The sequence below is a fragment of the Bombina bombina genome, chromosome 1 (genome assembly GCF_027579735.1).
Source record: "Bombina bombina isolate aBomBom1 chromosome 1, aBomBom1.pri, whole genome shotgun sequence".
NCBI classification, from domain to species: domain Eukaryota; kingdom Metazoa; phylum Chordata; class Amphibia; order Anura; family Bombinatoridae; genus Bombina; species Bombina bombina.
The window spans coordinates 533,773,128-533,793,816 of record NC_069499.1 but is presented as its reverse complement, the minus strand read 5'-3'; the positions used below and the strand labels follow the sequence as shown (position 1 = coordinate 533,793,816).

General features: G+C 37.4%; 1 protein-coding gene across 2 annotated transcripts in view; it reads right to left on the bottom strand.

Annotated features, from left to right (window-relative positions):
* CPO (carboxypeptidase O) overlaps positions 1-20,689 on the bottom strand; it is a 445,436-nt gene that overhangs the window by 382,782 nt on the left and 41,965 nt on the right. Inside the window, exon 1 of one of the 2 annotated variants that reach the window (XM_053698641.1) lies at positions 5,298-5,807. The exons of the other annotated variant lie outside the window; for it this stretch is intronic. The gene's annotated coding sequence lies outside the window, so the exon portion shown is untranslated. Of the gene's footprint in view, positions 1-5,297; positions 5,808-20,689 lie in introns of those variants that run through there. 2 annotated transcript variants of the gene reach the window in all.

The window sequence follows — 20,689 nt, the reverse complement described above, 5'->3', positions numbered from 1 at the left end:
GTATAAAAAATTGTATGGCTTTTTGTCTATTGAATACTCATTAGAGCAATGCAACTGATGCAATTCTAATTTTCATTATACACAACATAACATATTTAACAATCTCAATATGTTTACTGTCCGTTTAACAAGTGCTTCAGTGGGAATTTTCTAATGATATTAGCATGGCACATTTTGAAATAGGTGAAATGTATATAAAATTCAGTTATAATAGCTCACTCTGTTATTTTTCAGTTTTTTAATAAAAAATGAAACTGAAAAGTGTAGATTATTTTTGCTTGTGCTCATATAAATGTAGAGCCTAAACTCACAAGAGTGCTGTTAAGATGCAATATGCAATCTCCAATATAAATTATAATCGCCAAATATAGGGCCTTAGAAGTGGAGCACAAAAATGTTAGCGCTATTGTGCACTAACATTGCTCAAGGACAGTCAATAGTATTTGTATTTTTATGCTCATATCACAAGTTGAAAGTAATATTTTAGTTCTCAACTGAAAGTCTAGGGCAGGATAACATCTGCCCGTTGAATATCTTTGGAGCAGTAAATGCCGCACATAATATACTTATATAGAGGCATAATGAAAAACTCATGTTGGCTAACTCTCAAGCGCTAAGTCAAAAGTGCACTAAACCTCCACTCAGGTAGTAGAGTTCTTTACTTAATTGTATACTATGGTTTCCTATTGAAATATGTTATAAACCCTGCACACATACAGTACTGTGCAAAAGTCTTAGGCCACCATTAGATTTGTGGTTTTAGCAATGGTATAATGGCCATATATAATTATTTATCATGCTCTTTATTAGAATACAACCAGAAAATACAGGATAGTTGTATTCAGTATTAGAAAACAGGAAAAAAAATCTAAAAAAACAGCTTCTATAGGCTATATTGGCAAGTATTTAGTGTGATCTTCCCTTACACTTGAGCAATAGCAGGAACCTGGCCCTCCTAAACATAAATTAAATGGAAAACTGGGGAACGAGTAATAAAGGGATTATCTATCTTTTAAAACAATAACAATTCTATGGTTGACTGTCCCTTTAATTAATGTCCTTGCTAACACCTGTGTTTGTCCTACTATTTGATGTCAAAATGACTGCTGTGAAAAAGATCTATTAGACCAGGTTTGTGCAAGACATTATTAAGCTTTACATACACATGTGGTATGAGTTTAATTACTTAAAAGCTTGCTAATAAGACCAACTTTCAATCACATCAATCCATTAAAAATGCCAAAAATCACAGAATTTGACATAAAATAATACCTTTGCATCAGCAAGGCCACTCTCAAAGGGAAATCAGCAAGCAAACTGGACATCAAGATGTAGTATTCAAGCTGAATCAACCAGGAAAGGTCAAGGAGAATAAAAAGGACTGGAAGGCCAAGAAAACTTTCAAAGTCGGATGAGAAGTTTTTTCAGAGTTTCTTCTTTAAGAGACTGGAAGACCAGCAAGGACCTGGCTCAGCATCTGGTAGCTTCATTTAGATGCCAAGTTGACCCTTCTACAGTCCAAAGAAGATTGATCAGGAAGAAGGGTAGCAACCAAAAAAAAAAACACTTTTTCGGAAGGGGAACAGGGTAAAAAGGCAGATATGCTAAAGCTCACAAAGATTGGAATGAAGATCAGTGGAAAAAAATATTATGGAGTGACCAATCCAAGTTTTAAAATGTTGGGTCCGATCATCTACAATATGTGAGAAGAGGAGTTGGAGAGAAATGAAAGAATGAGTGCTTGCTGCCTTCAGTGAAACATGGTGGAGGGTCTGTCCTGGTTTGGGGCTGCATTTCTGCCAGTGTTGTTGGCAAAGTTGTCAAAATTGATGGGCTCATGAATGCTAAAAAGTACAGACAGGTTTTAATTCCTCATGTCATTCCTTCTGGAAAACGCCTGATTGGGAATGGTTTTATTTTTCAGCATGATAGCAATCTAATCCCAAGCACACTGCTAATACTGTGAAATCATATTTGGAGAGAAAAACAGCTGATAAAACACTGACAGTCATGGAGTCCAGACCTGAATATTATAGAGGCAGTATGGGATCACCTGGAAAGAGAGATAAAAGACAACCTAAATCTAAAGAAGAACTCTGGGAAGTGCTGAAAGAAGCCTGGTATCATATACCAGAAGATTACTTTAGAAAACTTCACGGCAGTCTCCCCCAAAGAGTTCAAGATGTGCTTAGTGCCAAGGGAGGTCACACTAAATTCTGACTTTTGCCAGAAGAAGCCATTTTGTTCTGAAAATTGTGTTTTTTTATATTTCGTGTACATATTTCCTGTATTTTCCATTTGTATCTTAATAAAGAGACTGGGGGAAAAATATGGATGGTCATTAAAACTTTGCTAAAACAAGAAAGCTGGTAGTGGCCTAAGACTTTTGCACAGTGCTGTACGTTCATACATATGTACACACACATACTCATACATACACATATATTCATACACACATATGAACACACATACACATATATTCATACACACATATCTACACTCACACAAATACACACATACAATAACATGCAATACATATACACAGTTGAGCTCATCCCAGTCCAGCATACATATACATACACATATATTAATACACACACAAACACATAGATACACATATATCTACACACATATGTATGCACATTTAAGTTCATCCCAGTCCAGGACCTGATCATATATCATATGCCTTTAAATCACTTTTAAACTTTTATTTCAATAATATACATTTATTTTGTAACTAATATGTTTAAAATAAGAGAAATAAATTAGTTTACTATGTATTTGGTGTGTTTTGTTATATATATTTTCAAGTGTTAACACTTTACTTCAGCTCTCCAAAAACACATTTTCCAGCATTAATTTGAGTTGCGCTTAAAGGGATACTGAATCCAAATTTTTTTCTTTTGTGAATCAGATAGAGCATGCAATTTTAATCAACTTTCTAATTTACTGCTATTATATTTATATTATGGACAGCACTTGTTTATTGGTGGATGAATTAATCCACCGATCAGCAAGAACAACCCAGGTTGTTTACCAAAAATGGGCCAGCATCTAAACTTACATTCTTGCTTTTCAAATAAAGCTACCAAGAGAATGAAGAACATTTGCTAATAGGAGTAAATTAGAAAGTTGCTTAAAATTGCATGCTCTATCTGAATCACCAAAGAAACAATTTGGGTTCAGTGTCCCTTTAAGCACAAAACTTCACACTTGTAATATGAGCACAAATAGCACTCACTGTGCTATCTATTTAAAGTATAGGGCTCATAAAAAAACAAAAAACTTTAGGATTCTCTCGTAAACTTTTTTTTTTTACCATCCACTTGTAATACCAGATTGTGCCCTATTCTTAGTGCAAAGTCACCAAAGGATAACAGACCCTATCATATTGATTGCACTCTACTTGTAATCTAGCTCAAATATATATATATATATATATATATATATATATATATATATATATATATATATATATATATATAGGCCTCTATTTATCAGGTCCGACAGACCTCGCTGAATACGGCGAGCAATATGCTCGCCCTATTCAGCATTGCACCAGCAGCTCACAAGAGCTGCTGATGCAACGCCGCCCCCTGCAGACTCGCGGCCAATAGGCCGCCAGCAGGGGAGTGTCAATCAACCCGACCGTACTCGATCGGGTTGATTTTTGGCAATGTCTGTCCGCCTGCTCAGAGCAGACGGACAGGTTATGGAGCAGCGGTCTTTGTGATCGCTGTTTCATAACTGCTTCATAACACGGGGCATCAAGCTCCATTCGGAGCTTGATAATTATGCCTCATAGCATTTGAATGATGCAAAAGAATTTTGTTATCCTATGGTGCCCAAAGCTTGCTAATTATTTACTAATGTCTCAGACTATATTACAATTTTATAGGAGTACAGTAATACATTTAGTGAAGCTGGAATGCTAACTGGTCTATTTGTAATATTTTTAATGTACTAGTGTACAAAACTTTCCTTTCTATAGGTAAATTTGTCTAAAACATTCCATTAATATATGACATTCTGTGATATTTTAGAAGCAACATTAAAACCTCAAGGGCACCATTCCAGAGATGACTTTTCCAGTTTGTGCATAATGCGTATATGATTGCTATTTACCTGTTTTTCCTGAATTACCTGGGAGTGTATGTGACAGTTTAAGAAATGCAGCTATTTATAAGTAGTTTTGATTATGGCATTTGTCTTATCGATGTCTCAAAGATAAGATACACACATGTCACATGCATTCCTTTCAAGCACTGCATTAACTCATTCATTAATATGATGTTGTACTATTATTATTGTTGTTTTTATTATTACTATTGTTTTTGTCAGGTAATTATAGCTACCCTCTAAGAACTCTAAAACTGAGCCTATGATAACGGCATCATTGTGAAACCCAAAGGATTGACAAATCATTTATAAAAACAGCATTGTTTCTCCTAAATGTGAACTTTACATACCTGGATTATTCTGGGGGGGAATGGGGAATGTTCCTTAGGTGACATATAATACGCTGCAGCATCCTACATAATATAGCTCGATATAAAGCCTTACAGGACCAGAAAGTCCTACCTGTCAAAGTTTAAGATGATAGTGAGCCACTGTTTCATGGTGACAAAATAAAGGCTGCAACTTCATGTTAGATGACATTTGAGTTTTTCCAGGGTTAATATTTTAAACATTTTTTTTTTATAAGTCAAATAACATATTAATGTAATTGAACAGAATTTAATAATACTTTACTGCCTCAAAAATCTATAAACACAAGTATATAGAGATAAACAGATATCACTTTTACCTAGATTGTTGTCCTTTCAGTAATGTGTGATTGGCTTAAAAGCAAAATGAGCACATGCCTCACTCTGAAAAAAACCTTAAAAGGACATAATAGCCAAAAAATGACATGCTCTAACATATTATTTTAAGACCAGCGACCCTGCACTACTTTATGTTTAACAAAGTAGAAGTACTGATCAGGACACACAGAGCCCTGGTGGTCTCAAGCAGAAACCACCACTGATCCAATCAGCAGTGACTAGCACTAATGAAGGGCCTATAGGCTTAAAATAACATGACCTAACAAATGAAACTATGTACATTTTTTAACTTTTATGTTTCTTTTAACTGTCACATTTCAATAAAGCTTTGTAACATTTGGTTAATTAGGAGAGGATATAACCAAATATAAAATGAACAATACTGCAATGCTCGTGGGATATTCCACTATCAGACCAAACTTGGCCAGTTGTCTTCTTATCCCAGCGTCAAATGACGCAAGCAGTACTCACAGCAGGCTGGGCAGTACTCAGCGGCAACAGGAAGGTAATCCAGCAGCAGTATGGTAGTTCAGGGGTAAACCAATAGAAGGACCGGGAACAGGCAGGAGTCAGCAAAAAAAGGATACCCAGCAATAAAACAGTTCAGGGGTAAACCAATAGAATGGCCAGACAGGCAGAGTTCATCAACAGTAAAGCAGTCCAGCAATTCAGGGGGTAAGGCAAGCAGAGTAGTCAAAACAGGCAGCATTCATTAACGGTAAGGCAATCCAGCAATTCAGGGGTTAATGCAAGCAGCATAGTCAAACAGGCAAAGTTCATCAACAGTTAAGCAATCCAGCAATGCAGAGTTTAAGGCAAGCAGTGTAGTCAAACAGGCAGAGTTCATCAACGGTAAGGCAATAAAGCAATTCAGGGGTTAAGGCAAACAGCGTAGTCAAACAGGCAAAGTTCATCAACAGTTAAGCAATACAGCAATCCAGCATACAGATATACAGCACCCAGGAGCACAAGAAGTAACACCTATACTTGGGCACAGGTGAAAGAGACTGAAGTCTTTATATAGGCAGTGGCGGCTGGTGACTTTTGAAGATGGGGGAGCACTAGCCCCGCCCCTCAGATGGCTCCACCCATTTTAATGTGTGTGTGTATATGTGTATATATATATATATATATATATATACACATACATATACACACAGCTCAACCTTGATTTCTCAAAACTAGATTTAGATTAGATTTAGTGATATTTAGTGTGATCTGGTAGTTTGGGATGTTAAGAGACCACTGTAAACATGGGAAAATATTTTTAACATGTAACTAATGTGTGCACTGTAATTAAAGGGACATTAAATTGCAAAAAAAAACGGATTAGAACATTTTACTATAGCACTATTACTTTAAAATAACTGTGTTTAACCCTTGCAAAAGTGTTTAACACATTGTTAAAGTTTGCTTCAGAGAAGCAATGATTTGCTGGGTTAAACACAGTTATATATGCAAACAACAGTGCAAAAATAAAATGTTCTAACCCTGTATAGAGTTGTTGCACTTTTATTTCCCTCTAAAAGGAAAGGCCAATGAATCTGTAGTGTTTCATTCAATAATAAAAGTTTATGCTGTGTTAGCAAACACACAAGTGCCTTCCATCCACAGTTTGCAAGCCTCCTCCTAAAAAGAAAAGCTATTTAAAATTGTGCCTTAAATTTATCATCTGAAGAAGTCCCTGCTTTTAAACAAAAGATACAAAAAAATGAAGAAAAATTTATAATAGAAGTAAATTAGAAAGTTGTTTAAAATCACATGCTCTATCTGAATCATGAAAGAAAAATTGGGGATTTCATGTCCCTTTTGTGAATTCCCTGCTTTTCAACAAAAGATACCAAAAAAATCAAGAAAAATTTATAATAGAAGTAAATTAGAAAGTTGTTTAAAATCACATGCTCTATCTGAATCATGAAAGAAAAATTGGGGGTTTCATGTCCCTTTTGTGAATTCCCTGCTTTTCAACAAAAGATACAAAAAAATGAAGAAAAATTTATAATAGAAGTAAATTAGAAAGTTGTTTAAAATCACATGCGCTATCTGAATCATGAAAGAAAAATTGGGAGTTTCATGTCCCTTTTGTGAATTTTTTTTCTTGCAGTTTGAGGAAGAGACAGGAATATGATATGCTACTCTACAAATCTCCTATGTCCTTTTTATTGGTTAATGATATACTATCAGAAAAGATTATTTTGAAAAGAGGTACGCGTCAAGGATGCCCGTTATCCCCGTTATTATTTAACATTGCTTTAGAACCTCTAGCGATTAAATTAAGGGAAAAGATGGATGGTATTTCCTTGGGTACACAAACCCTGAAATTATTACTATATGCTGATGACCTTCTACTATTTTTTGAGGATACCAGACAGTCTATCCCACTAGCCATGAGATACTTAAAACAGTTTTGTGCCTTCTCGGGGTATAGGGTTAACCCACAAAAGAGTGAGCTTTTATGGGTTAATAAGTCAGTAGGCAGTATTCAAGAAACCCCATTTAGGATAGTGGATTGCATTAAATATTTGGGTATTTTTTTTTCATATTAACCCAAAAAAATGGTACAGTGCGAATTTTACCCCTTTATTAGAGAAAATCCAGGCCGATTTAGAAAATTGGACGTCTTTCCCACTTTCATTGAAAGCTAGGGTTAATTTATTTAAAGCTATCATTTTTCCTAGATTGCTTTACCCCCTGCAAAATTTACCAATTTTTATTCCTTCTAATGATATAAAGAAGATATGTACATACATTTCCAGATTTATCTGGGGGAATAAAAAAGCACGTATATCTCTTGATAAGTTGATGTTAAAAAAGGAATTGGCAGGTTTTTCTTTACCTAATATTAAACTTTATAATTGGGCAGCCATGATTAAGGTAGCACTTGACTGGATTTCTGAATCGAATATAGTCTCTTCTTTTGATCTTGAAAGTTTTTATTGCAAACCTTTTATGTTAAAGGCTATATTGCATTGTCCACTTAAAACATTGCCGTCTAACATTAATAGTCTTACCACTATTAAAAATATAATAGTGGCGTGGAGGAAATGCTGTACCCTGCTCGGGATAGATCCAAATTTTTAAAAATTTCTGCCTATTTGTGGAAATCCTCAATTTTTGCCAGGAATGTATAATAAGGCCTTTCAATCGTGGAAAGATAAAAAGCTCTGCTTCCTAGCCCAGATTATGACAGATAATGGACAAGTGTCTTCTTTTCAAGATCTAATTTCTCAATTTGGTATTTCTAATAAGACCTTTTTTGCATATCTGCAAATACGTCACTATATAGATGCGGCTGACTTCACTTTCCCTATCTCTCCCGCGTGGTCTGAGGTTGATGTATGCTGTTCTAAATTTAAAGTGGGGGATGCCTCTATTTCTTTAATATATGATATTATGATGTCCAAACAAGGTGCACTGGCTATGGGGAACATTATTAAGAAATGGATTTATGTTTTCCCTGAAATGGATGAAAATAAAATTATTTCCAGTTTTTCAGCACTTAATAAATGTCTGGTCCCCACCGCCTGGAAAGAGTCGCATATGAAAATATTTAATAATTTTTATATTTCTCCGTATAGATTGCATAAAATGTTCCCCTCTTCAACTTCAAACTGTCCTCGGTGTAGTCTTGCTGGGGCTGATCTCTGTCACATGATATGGTTTTGTCCAAAAAATTTTCAAATGTGGCAAAAAATAGCGTACTGGGTTTCCAGCCTTTATAACATACAAATTCAATTTTCATTAGAAAATATTTTCTTTTTATATAGTCAGGATGAGAGTATGGGTGTATATCAAAATGTGGTTAATACGATTATATTGTTAGTTAGACATTTAATTTTTAAATACTGGAAAGCTCACTCCGCACCTAAATTTGCAAGTTTGTTAAAGGAAATTCAGTCTCAGATCATATTTGAGTCATTCCAGTTAAACACAGTTTCTGATAGGAAAATAAAATCATTTTTATATGCTTGGCTTCCTATAATTAAATCCTACCCGATTAATCTACAAAAACAGATTTTGTCCCCCTTCTTGAACACTAATGCTTTTATGGATCTTGTCCTGCATAACTGTTTTCCAGCTGAGTGGGTCTCGCTTTATAGAGAAGGCTAGGCTACAGGCTCTGGTGGAGGGGGAAGAGGGTTAGGGACAGGGGGGGTTCTCCCCCCCTTTTTTTTTTTTTTCTTCTTTTTTTTTTCATGTTTCTTTTTTTTCTGTTTTTTTTTTTATTTATTTATTTTTTTTTCTTCTTGTTTTTATGTAATGTAAGGTTGTTTGATGATAAAAACTTCGCAACAGTGTTAGCTTCAGTAACAAGGATACCTTAAATGTATGTACAAAATACAAGTGTTGGGGCCACTAAGTTTCCATATACCTAAAGAAATGGTATCTTTTTTTTTTTTAGCTTTAATCGAAGAAAGGTATGATTGAATGTTTTTGTATTCTTATTATGCAATATGTTCATTTTTCCGGTGGTTCTAGGTACCTTATGAGATGTCCTAATATTGTTTCTGACTGGTTTCTTTTTGTATATACCTTAATTATACCTGCTGTGAAATTTCAAAAATAAAGGATTTAAAAAAAAAAAGGAATATGATATGCTGGGCTCTATTAAAACCATGATCCATTGATCCTCTACACTTACAAACATTTCAAACATCACACTGCATCCTCCCACATTACCAGAGCCCTCAGCCCTCCCACCTTGATTTTACTCCCACTCAGTCAGTTCTCAGTTAAAGGGCCATTATCATTATTTTTTTATTTAGGGGTTAATAAAAAGTTGATGATGACAAAACATTTTAAAAAATTTACTAATATACATTTATTAAAGGTAATATGCTGTTTACATTTTACTTACAAATATATAATACTTCTACTACTGCCCATGGAAAAGTGTCATTCAGCTTGCAATTCTGTGAGTTGCATGACAAAGCCCATCCAGCATTTCCTCAGCTCCTTACAAAGTAGATAAACAGACATCAATCAAATGCCCCTCTGCTCCTGTTCACTGAGACGTTCTGGCAATGGTTGCTATGGCAACTTGTGAAACGTCCTGCAGAACTGATAGCGTTCTGCATAAACAAAAAACTTCACTAATTGAAAGAGTTTACAATCTGTGTTTTGCACTTTGATCCTCTTTCAGGGCACATTCTCCTGTCTGCAGGCAGCTCTCCTCTCTGCTACGGATAATACTTTTTATTTAGTCTCACACACTCCCCTTGCCTCCCTCTCACTGCAGTCACTGTTATGTGCGCTATTGTAGCTACAGCGTTCTGTCAGCACAGTGACTGCAGGGAGACAAGGGGAGTATGTGTGACTAAATAAAAAGTATTATCCGTAGCAGAGAGGAGAGATAGGAAAAGAATTACATCACAGACAGCAGCAGTGGTAAGTCTGTCTCCTATCGGTCCGGTCTTTCCCCATAAATATTATTAAAATATGGCATAATACCGATGATTTGGTTGTTCCCACAAGGACCATGTTCTCATCTGGCATTTGCTCCTGCACCAGGTTCTGGGTTTCTTCAGTCATTATGCTGCTCTCAGTGGTGGCTGCTGCTGCTGCTTCTGTGATGCTGCAACGCTGGGTCTGTAACTAAATCAATTATCAGGGGAAATCAAGGGACTCCACAAAATTAGTTTATGGTCTCTATAATGACCAATCAGCATTACCTGGGAAGTGAAAGCAATAAAAATCCTCCCACACACACAACTCTTAGTGTGCGAGTGTCACGTGACAGCTGGCTCTCGCACACTAAGAGCTGTGTTCTTTAAGAAGGCTATGGGCTGGCCTGTAGGTGGCGCTGCAGTCAATGCAGTTTTAAAGTGGAAAGTGCTTTTGCCTATACTTCTATCTATCGCACTGCACAGCATGTGCGATAGATAGAAGTATTAGGCAAAAGACCATTCCACTTTCAGGCTAAATAATTAAAAACAGCAATTTTAAATGTTTTTTAGTCAAAACTGCAGTGGATCCTGGAGGATTTTTTAATTTAAATCAGCAAAAAAGGTTTAAAAATTAAAAAAAATAATTTATTTCTCAATCTTTTTTTTTTTTTGTTCATCAGGGGTCAGGGCGTTCATCAGGGGTCAGGAGGTTCACGTGCTCAAGTGCTCCTATAGAGGAGACTCCACTGTATATAGGGAAGACAGGGCGGGCGGTGATGATGTCATCACCGTGCTGCATTTACACTGTCATATCGCTAGCAACAGGAGGAGTGCATGTGTCCATGGCAATGGCCACAGCAGAGCAGAGCAGAGGAGCAGCGTGATAGAGCCCCCTTCTCAAAGGGTACCTCTGGGACCCCACATAGGCTTGGTGGGATGTGCAGCATGAAATCTGGAGACCAAAGATGGAGCATACACATCATGGGCAGTAACCCAGGAACGATCTGCCACGGAGTAGCCCTTCCAGTGTATGAGGTACTGTAGTTGCCTGCACCTGTATCTGGAGTCCAGGATCTTAGCAACCTCATACTCAGGGTCACCATGAATCAGTAGCGGGAGAGTAGGTGGTCGGAGCTGAGTATATCTGTTCTTGATGTAATACTTGAGTAACAAGATGTGGAAAACAGGGTGTATGCGCAGGGTTCTGGGCAAGGCCACTTTGTAGGCAACAGGTGACAGTCTTTTAAGGACCTTGTAGGGGCCTATAAACCTAGGCCCTAATTTGTGACTGAATTGACATAGACGAATATGTTGAGTAGAGACCCAAATACAGTCACCTACCGAAAAGGCACTAACAGAAGCTCTATGATGATCAGCAAACCTCTGGAGACAGCTAAACATAACCGAGAGCTTATATGTTGCCAATGAGTAGTGAGTAGTGTTGGTCTGCAGCAGGAACCACTGTGGACAGAGCAGAAAGAGGAAAGACACGAGGTTGGTAACCTGCTGTGGCTTGAAATGGAGAACATCGTAGAGAAGAGTGCCAATGAGTGTTCTTTGCCAGTTCAGCTAAGAAGATATTGGGAGCTGCGGGGGCTTCAGGAGGCTTTCTAGACTGGACATGTTTCAGTCTTTGATGAAGAGAGGTGTTAAGTTTAGCAATCACCCAGGAGGAGGGTATGAAGTGTTCAATAGAAGCGTCAGAGAAATCACTTGACTGAGGAAACTGGCGGGAAAGGGAGTCAGCCTTTTTATTCTTGATCCCAGGATAAGAGACCACCAGGTTAAAATGGTAAAAGAACAAGGCCCACCTGGCCTGTCGAGGATTGAGTCTATGAGCCGTTAGAGCCATCTTAATGGCTAAGAGTTCATGATTACCCACGTCATAGTTCTCTGCAGAAGTAAAGCGCTTGGAGAAAAAAGGCTACAGGGTACAACTTGGAGGATAAAGGATCCCTTTGGGTTAGGACTGCTCCAGCTCCAATCTTGGAGGTGTCAACCTCTAAAGTGAACTGCAGATCAGGATGGTGGAGCACAGAAGCAGAAGCAAAATGCCTTTTTCAGGTGAAAGAAGGCATCCACGGCTTCGGGAGGCCAGTTTTTGCAGTCTCTGTTTTTTATAAACTTGCGGTAATAATTAGAGAACCCCAAGAATCTCTGTAGTTCCTTTAATGAGGTGGGTTAAGGCCATTTCAGGACTGCGGTGGGCTTAGAAGGATCCATGAACCCTCCTTCGAGATAACATAGCTAAGAAACTGGATCTGAACTTGGTCAAATTCACATTTCTCCAGTTTGGCTATCAGGGAATTGTCTCTGAGGCAAAAAAGTACCTGTCTCACATGTTCATGATGCTCCTCAAGGGTGTAGGAGAAAATAAGGATGTCATCCAGATAGATGATGACAGTGCGATTGAGGAGGTCATGGAAGATATAGTTGACAAATGCCTGGAAGATAGGAGGGACATTACACAGCCCAAAAGGCCTTTTAAGTTATTTGTAATACCCTGATCTTGTGTTGAAGGCAGTCTTCCATTCATGAAAAATAATTAGAGTTTGGTCTACACCACTGTGTACCACACCCTTAGGGGGCGCCTCCTTAACCAAAGTACAAAAAAACAATAAAATATAAAAACCAATATATCTAAATCAATGGTACCAGACAATAACATATAATGTCCAAAAATCAAATTATGGAAGTGAATCCAAGGTAGATGGATCCAAAAACAGTGTGGCAGCTCTCAGTCATAGGATGGTCTTCCTGTGGTGTTAGTAACTGAAAAAAAGAAGACACAGAGGCGCCAACCTTCCCTAGTACCACCAAAGCAGAAACTTCAGATGAGAGAGATACAGGTGTATACTCACAAACGGGGCGCACCCTACGGTGCTATTGATGCAGGCTGGAACCTCACAGTGATCCAGCTCACTGAAGAACTACAGCAAACATCCAGTCATAGATCCTTAGGAAAGCTTGTAGTTGAATGCCTGAGTGGACAAAAAACATACAAACATAGCCCAGTAATGTTTGGAACAGGGCAGGGAATCGGTATAAGGTAACACTTACAAGATCCAATGCACCTGCCGGTGTACTAACAGCAGACTGGGACCTCTCAGTCGCCCAGTAGACTGTAAACTCCAGGCAAACACAGCAGTGATCTCAGACGGCCGATTTCCGAAAACCCAGCAAGTGTAAACAATAAATATACACCATGTAGGTTCTACACTATCTAAAGCTTCTATAGATTTAGACAGAGTCCTTAGACCCTATATACATTCCACCTCTTATATCAGGGACACAGGAGATTTCATCAATAAATTACAAAATATAGTCCTTGAGAACAACAAAGGTATACTTTATAGTCTTGATGTAACTAGCCTTTACACCTCAATCACTCATGAGGCGGGTGTAGGGGCAGTGAATAGGTGTTTGGATCAGGATGTAACTATCAATAATGATCAGCGAAACTTTGTTCTGGATCTTTTAAATATTGTATTGAGATGTAATTTCTTTCTTTTTCAAGATAAATTTTATCTGCAATTACAGGGCACGGCCATGGGTTCCAATGTCGCCCCAACCTATACAAATATATATATGAACACATTTGAAGAGTATTTTGTTTATAACCATCAACTGTTTCATCTATATGGCACCACATGGTGGCGCTATATAGATGACATCTTTGGCATTTGGTTAGGCAACATTGGAACCCTGGAACAGTTTGTTAATGATCTCAACAATGCTACACAGCATATAAAGTTCAAACTGACCATAAGTGAGGAAAGGATTGATTTTCTTGATACCTCAGTGTACAAACAAGAGGGGCTGTTAGCTGTAGATCTTTTTAAAAAAACAGACAGATTATAATAATCTATTGCACTATAAGAGTGCGCACTCTCCTGCTCTGTTGAAGAGTTTACCCAAAAGCCAATTTATGCGGGTAAGACGAATTGTCTCAGACGAAAATTTGGTAAAAGAAAGATTATTGGAAATGGGTGAACACTTTAAACAGAGGGGATACCCAAGTGACTTAATTGAGCAGGGGATTAAGGATGTACTGCAGATCCCTAGGACAGAATTACTTAAGGACAGAATGAGAAATAATAAGAATAAAAGAATGATATTTGTTAATGAATATTCTCCTTGGAGTAATCAAATACAAAAAGTACTAAGAAAACATTGGCATATTTTACAAATTTCCAATCCAAATGTTGAAGAATTTTCTAGTCCCCCCATGGCTGCCTTTAAAAGGGGCAAGAACCTTAAAGATACACTGGTCAAAGCTGATGTGGGCCCAAGGGGTAGAATTACCCAGGGACACATTGGGCATAAAAACCTAGGATGTTTTCCATGCCTTAATTGTCAAAACTGCAATGGTATCATTAAAGGCCCCATTTTTACTCATTCCTCGTCAGGTAAGAAATATAAACTTAAGGATTACTATACTTGTAACTCTAAGTTCGTGGTATATCTAATTAAGTGCCCATGTGGTTTAGGGTATGTGGGCGAGACCACCAAGAGGGTACGGGAACGTATCAACCAACACAAAAGTAATATCAGGACAGGAAAATTGGATGCCCCTGTATCCCACCATTTTATCACTGCTGGACACCAAATTAATCAGCTTAGATTCCAGGTGTTGGAACATATAAGTCTACCTAGGAGGGGTGGTAATAGGGTTAGGTTGTTAAAGTATAGAGAATTGTACTGGATTCATGAACTAGGGACTATGATACCCAATGGAATGAATAGGGAAATGGACTGGAGTGTATGTCAGTAAATATGGATGATTAGGTACTTGATAGCAGTCTAACTGGCAAGTTTTTCTAAAAAAACTCTTTGGTTTAAAAATTCAGGGATACAGATAGTTGTATTTAACCCAGTTCTTTTGACATCTTTTGTTGAAAGTCTTTTGTGATATATTGGAATTTAAATATATTTGGCTAATATCTTTTTTAATTTAATACTGATTATGTAGAAAGGTTTAAGAACTGGCATAAATTTTATTAAAAAGATTTTTTGGCTGACCTTTTTGTTTTTTTATCCTTTGTTGAAGGATGTTCTTGGTAATGGTTTAACAGTTCTAAAAATAATTCTTTCTTCAAGATGACCATCTAATAAGATCTAGTTGAAGAGGAAATAATTAAAACTGGCCTTTTTTCTCAAAAGATATTGGAATTAGCAATGTTAAAAAGAAAAAAATCCTTTTTTTTGTGTTATCTTTTGAAGACAGTATATTGAAATTTAATAACCAATGACAATAAGTGTATATTCAATGATTTTGTGTACTGGGTTGGTTAACTTGATGAAAAAAAACTTTTTTTTATCTTCTCTTTATGTTCTTTGTTGAAAATTATGATAGATGTAAATAACGACCACTAGATGGCATTAAGCACAACAAAATTTTGTATTAAGTTAACACAGGTTAGAGTAGGTGTGGTGGGTGGAGCCGCAGCCTTTATAAGGTTTGTTTTTAGAGTTGTATATTAGACATGAATAAGGACATGGGTCCGAAACGTTGTCTGTTTTAAGTGGCACAATAAAATCATGATATTTTAATACAGTTGGTGGTGCAGCTATATCATTATTTTTGGACCATAAGAGAAGCAAGTGTATATAGTAAAAACTTTATTATAAATGTGACACGTTTCTCAGCTAACTAAGAGCTGTTTCTTAGCTGAGAAACGCGTCGCATTTTTAATAAAGTTTTTACTATATACACTTGCTTCTCTTATGGTGTATATTTATTGTTTACACTTGCTGGGTTTTTGGAAATCGGCCGTCTGAGATCACTGCTGTGTTTGCCTGGAGTTTACAGTCTACTGGGCGACTGCGAGGTCCCAGTCTGCTGTTAGTGCACCTGCCGGTGCATTGGATTTTGTAAGTGTTACCTTACACCGATTCCCTGCCCTGTTCCAAACATTACTGGGCTATGTTTGTATGTTTTTTGTCCACTCAGGCATTCAACTACAAGCTTTCCTAAGGATCTATGACTGGATGTTTGCTGTAGTTCTTCAGTGAGCTGGATCACTGTGAGGTTCCAGCCTGCAACAATAGCACCGTAGGGTGCGCCCCGTTTGTGAGTATACACCTGTATCTGTCTCATCTGAAGTTTCTGCTTTGGTGGTACTAGGCCATGTTGGCACCTCTGTTTCTTCTTTTTTTCAGTCTTCCATTCATGCCCTGGGAATATACAAACAAGATTATATGCCCCACATAGATCCAATTTAGTGAAGTAGCGAGCATTCTGTAGTGAATCATAAAGTTTAGTGATTAACGGAATAGGATAGCGATTCTTGATAATGATGTTGTTAAGGGCTCTGTAGTCGATACAGGGCCTGAGCCCACCATCCTTCGTACTGACAAAAAAAAAAAACAGCCCCAGCAGGAGAAGAAAAAGGGTGAATAAAACCTTTAGCTAGGTTCTCTTGAATATACTCCTCCATGGCCTTGGTGTCAGCTTTGGAGAGTGGATAAATCCTCCCTATAGGTAGTTTAGTATTAGATTAGGGGGTGTTTTTATTTTGGTTTTTTTTTTTTCATAGGGATTAGGTTTAATTTTTTTTTTCATATAATTTGGTTTATTATTTTCTGTAATGTTTTTATTTTTTGTAATTTTAGATTAATGTAAACTTAGTTTTTTTTATTTTTAAAGTAATGTTAGGTTTTTAATTGTAATTTAGTATTTCTTAATTTAGGTGATTGGGATTAAATTAGGGGGTGTTAGGTTAGGGGTTTTAGTAATTTAACTCAGGCAATACTAATCAAGATAATGACATACGTTATAATCCCCAAGATATGGTTTCACAGGGTAACCTAGATTTTGAAGATGCCTGTGCTGTAGTTTCTTTAGAGAGTTTTCTACATGAGGGGGATGGTATGATAGGATACCCGCCAATGACCATACCAAGAGTGAAACCTGAATCATCTTTTTATCCGATTCATACTAGGGGTAAATCGCTTGAGGTTTTCCACCAGAGAGTGGTGGAAGACCTCACTAAATTGTCCATGAACAGGATAGCTGGACCACATAATCTGACAATCAAAGAGAAAACGGCATTGACTAACTTACAACATAATGATAATATAATCATTAAGCAGTCGGACAAGGGTGGCAGTGTCGTGGTCATGGACAAAGCCAGCTATATTGCTGAGGCCTATAGGCAACTGAATGATCTGGAAACATATTCACGGCTTCCAGGGGACCCCACAGTGAGTTTCTCTAGGGAACTTAGTCACCTTTTGGATGAGGCGGTGGAGGATGGGTTGATGGACCATGTAACAGCAGATCAATTAATGGTTAAACATCCGGTTATCCCCATCTTCCACCACCTCCCAAAGGTGCATAAGAGTGTAATGAATGTTAGGGGTAGACCCATTGTTGCAGGAATTGGCTCCATGATGGAGCCATTATCCCAATGGGTCAACCATTTTCTACAGCCTTTGGTCCCTAAATAGCCCAGCTATATCAGGGATACCACTCAGGCTATGTGTGTGATGGAGGGGGTGATATGGAAGGAGGAGTACAGCTGGCTAACAGTGGATGTTGTTTCACTGTACTCCTCTATCCCTCACATACATGGCCTGAGGGCCATTGAATTCTAGTTGGATTTGTTTACTGATCTCACATCAGGCATGAAGGAGTTGATTGTACATCTGGTAAAGTTCCTTCTGGAGCATAATTTCTTTATGTTTCAGGGTCATTACTACCTCCAGAGGCGTGGTACCGCTATGGAGGCTAAATTTGCCCCCTTCCTATGCTAACCTCTTCATGGGGTGGTGGGAGAGGTAACATGTCTATGGAGGTAGTGGTACCCATATGTCTGGCTATGTTGTTAAATATATGCGGTATATAGACGATTTGCTTATGATCTGGTCAGCTGATCAGGAAAGGGCGAGTATCTTTGTTGAAGAACTTAATGTAAATGAGATCAGTATCAAGTTCACTCATGAGTGGAATAGGGATGTCATCTGTTTTTTGGACATCTCTTTTAGAGGTTTGCCCAAGGAAAACAAGATTGTCTCTTCACTATACTGGAAGCCAATTTCTGGGAACAGCCTATTGCATGTCAAAAGCAATCACCCTAAACATGTGTTTAGTGGTATAGCTAAAGGCCAGATTATGAGGGTACGCCGGAATTGTACCCAGGAGGCTGATTTTAAGGAGGAGAGTCATGATCTAAAAAGCAGACTGAAGGAAAGAGGATATCCAGGTGGTTTGGTGGAAAAGGCTCACAGGAGGGTCAGCAAAATGGATAGGCCTAGCCTGTTAAGGGACATGAATAACAAGAAGGATACCTCTGGGAAGCACATGAAACCCAAGTTTATAACTTCCTACTCTAACCAATACAGTGAGATCTGTAGGATAGTCAAGAAGAATCTTCCCATACTTATGGGTGATACTAAACTGAGAGATAAGGTGGAGAGAGGATGTATGTTCGTAGCGAGAAGGGAAACATCCTTGGGTAACATACTCTCCCCAAGTATGCTTGAAGACAAGCAAACAAGCTCATGGCTACATCACAATGGTACATACAGGTGCGGTAAACGTACTTGTACGTCCTGTGACCATATTAAGATCAGTGAAACATGTAAATCTTATGACACTGGTGAAACTTTTGAGACCAAAGGCTGTGTCAATTGCAGGAGTACTTTTGTCATTTACCTGATAAATTGTACCCAGTGTTCAAAATCTTATGTTGGTAGAACTACTAGGGCGGTGGGGGTCAGAGTTAGGGAACATTTATCCTATATATCTGGTGAGAGACCTTGTTCCGCACTATCAAGAGGCCCACAAACAGGATGTAACAAGTTTTAGGTGGCAAGCCATTGAGCAAATTCCCAAGAAACCAAGGGGTGGAGACAGATTATTCACGTTGTGCAGGCAAGAAACCTACTGGATTTTTAAACTTAATTGTTTAATGCCAGTAGCTTTCAATTCTGAATATGACATAATTAATTATTGGCATAGGTAGTTGATAGCTGGCCTTATCTGGTAACTTTCAATCTGTGATTAACATTAAAGGACTAGTCAGTGAATTTATAAGGATTAATTTCGGTTAGGATAGGTATGTGCCATAGCTATAGGGTGTTGATTATAAATTGAGTTTTATATCAACCTTTTTTAGTGACAACCATGTAAGAAACTTTATGAATATATATCACTATATGCTTTACCCTGGGTTAGTTAGTTTATTCCAAATATGATTGCTAGGTAATCAGCTAATCTATCCCAAAGTATTAGGGTGTCTTCTTTATTTTTGTCTTTTTCATTCTGAATGTAAATTAAATATTACAATATGTTAAATTTCTGTAAGAAGCATATTTGGATATGTTTTCCTGTCTATGTATATACAATATTGAGGAATAACTTTTTGATCATGTATAGTGCATTTCTCAATTTTCAGTATTCTCTTTATGTAAAGGTACTTGTGTGTCTCCTTTAAACAGGAAAATTTAGTGAGTCAATGTATGCATTGTTTTTAACCAATCGTTAAGCTACCTCTCTCTTTAAAAAGTGTAAACAGGTGCTTTAATTTAGGTCTATGATTACGGTCCTGTGGACCGAAACCGGTCAGACTTTTCTTTGACTCTACATTGGGGGATCAATTTCCCATATTTATTTCATTATTTTTTAAAGGATTTCTAATAAAGTGTGAAGCATTTTTTACTATGGAAGTTTGATCTGGACTTTTTTACCCTTTTATCGATATTGTTTTTTGTGGATTATAGGGATCCGCTACCAAAAGGTCCTGCTTATAACTTCCTTTTTTTGCTGTGCTAGCCCGTTACGCTTCCACCCTACATACAATCTTAGAGGCTTGTTTAGCAGAGGACACTTGCACGTATTGGTTGCCCCCTGGTCACATGATTGATCATCGATATAGGAAACACAGCATTCTCTAAGGATTCACTTCAGAACGCTGCAATAGGAAGCTTACCGTTTCGGCATTGGATGTGGACGGCTGTGGTTTTGAGACGTAGATATCGTGGTTTAAAGTGAGGGTGAGTGAAGCAACTCTGGTTTGTCATTATAGACTAATGGAAGGTTGGCTCATAAAACCATTATTGTAGTCTGCCAGTAGCTGATAACTGCATGCCGTTTAAGGACAGGAGCTATGGTGAGTGATACCTGGAGCTATCCGGAGTTATTCTAGTCTTACCCTCATTTAGTGTGATACTTTAATGGGTGGTAAGGCTTTTCAGAACTGATCCTTTGTATTGAAGTATTATATTATATCTGCCACGGTTTCACACATATGTTCTGCTTGTGCATTTGAAAAGTTCATCTTCTTTTTTGCATCTTTTTATATATATATATATATATATATATATATATATATATATATATATACTGTATATATATATATTTTTTTTTTTTTTAAACAAATAACACAGAGACTAAATGGCTAATATATGTACACACAGTCAACTCTTGTAGTACAATTATCTATACAAAGATACTATTTTAGTATGGTGCAG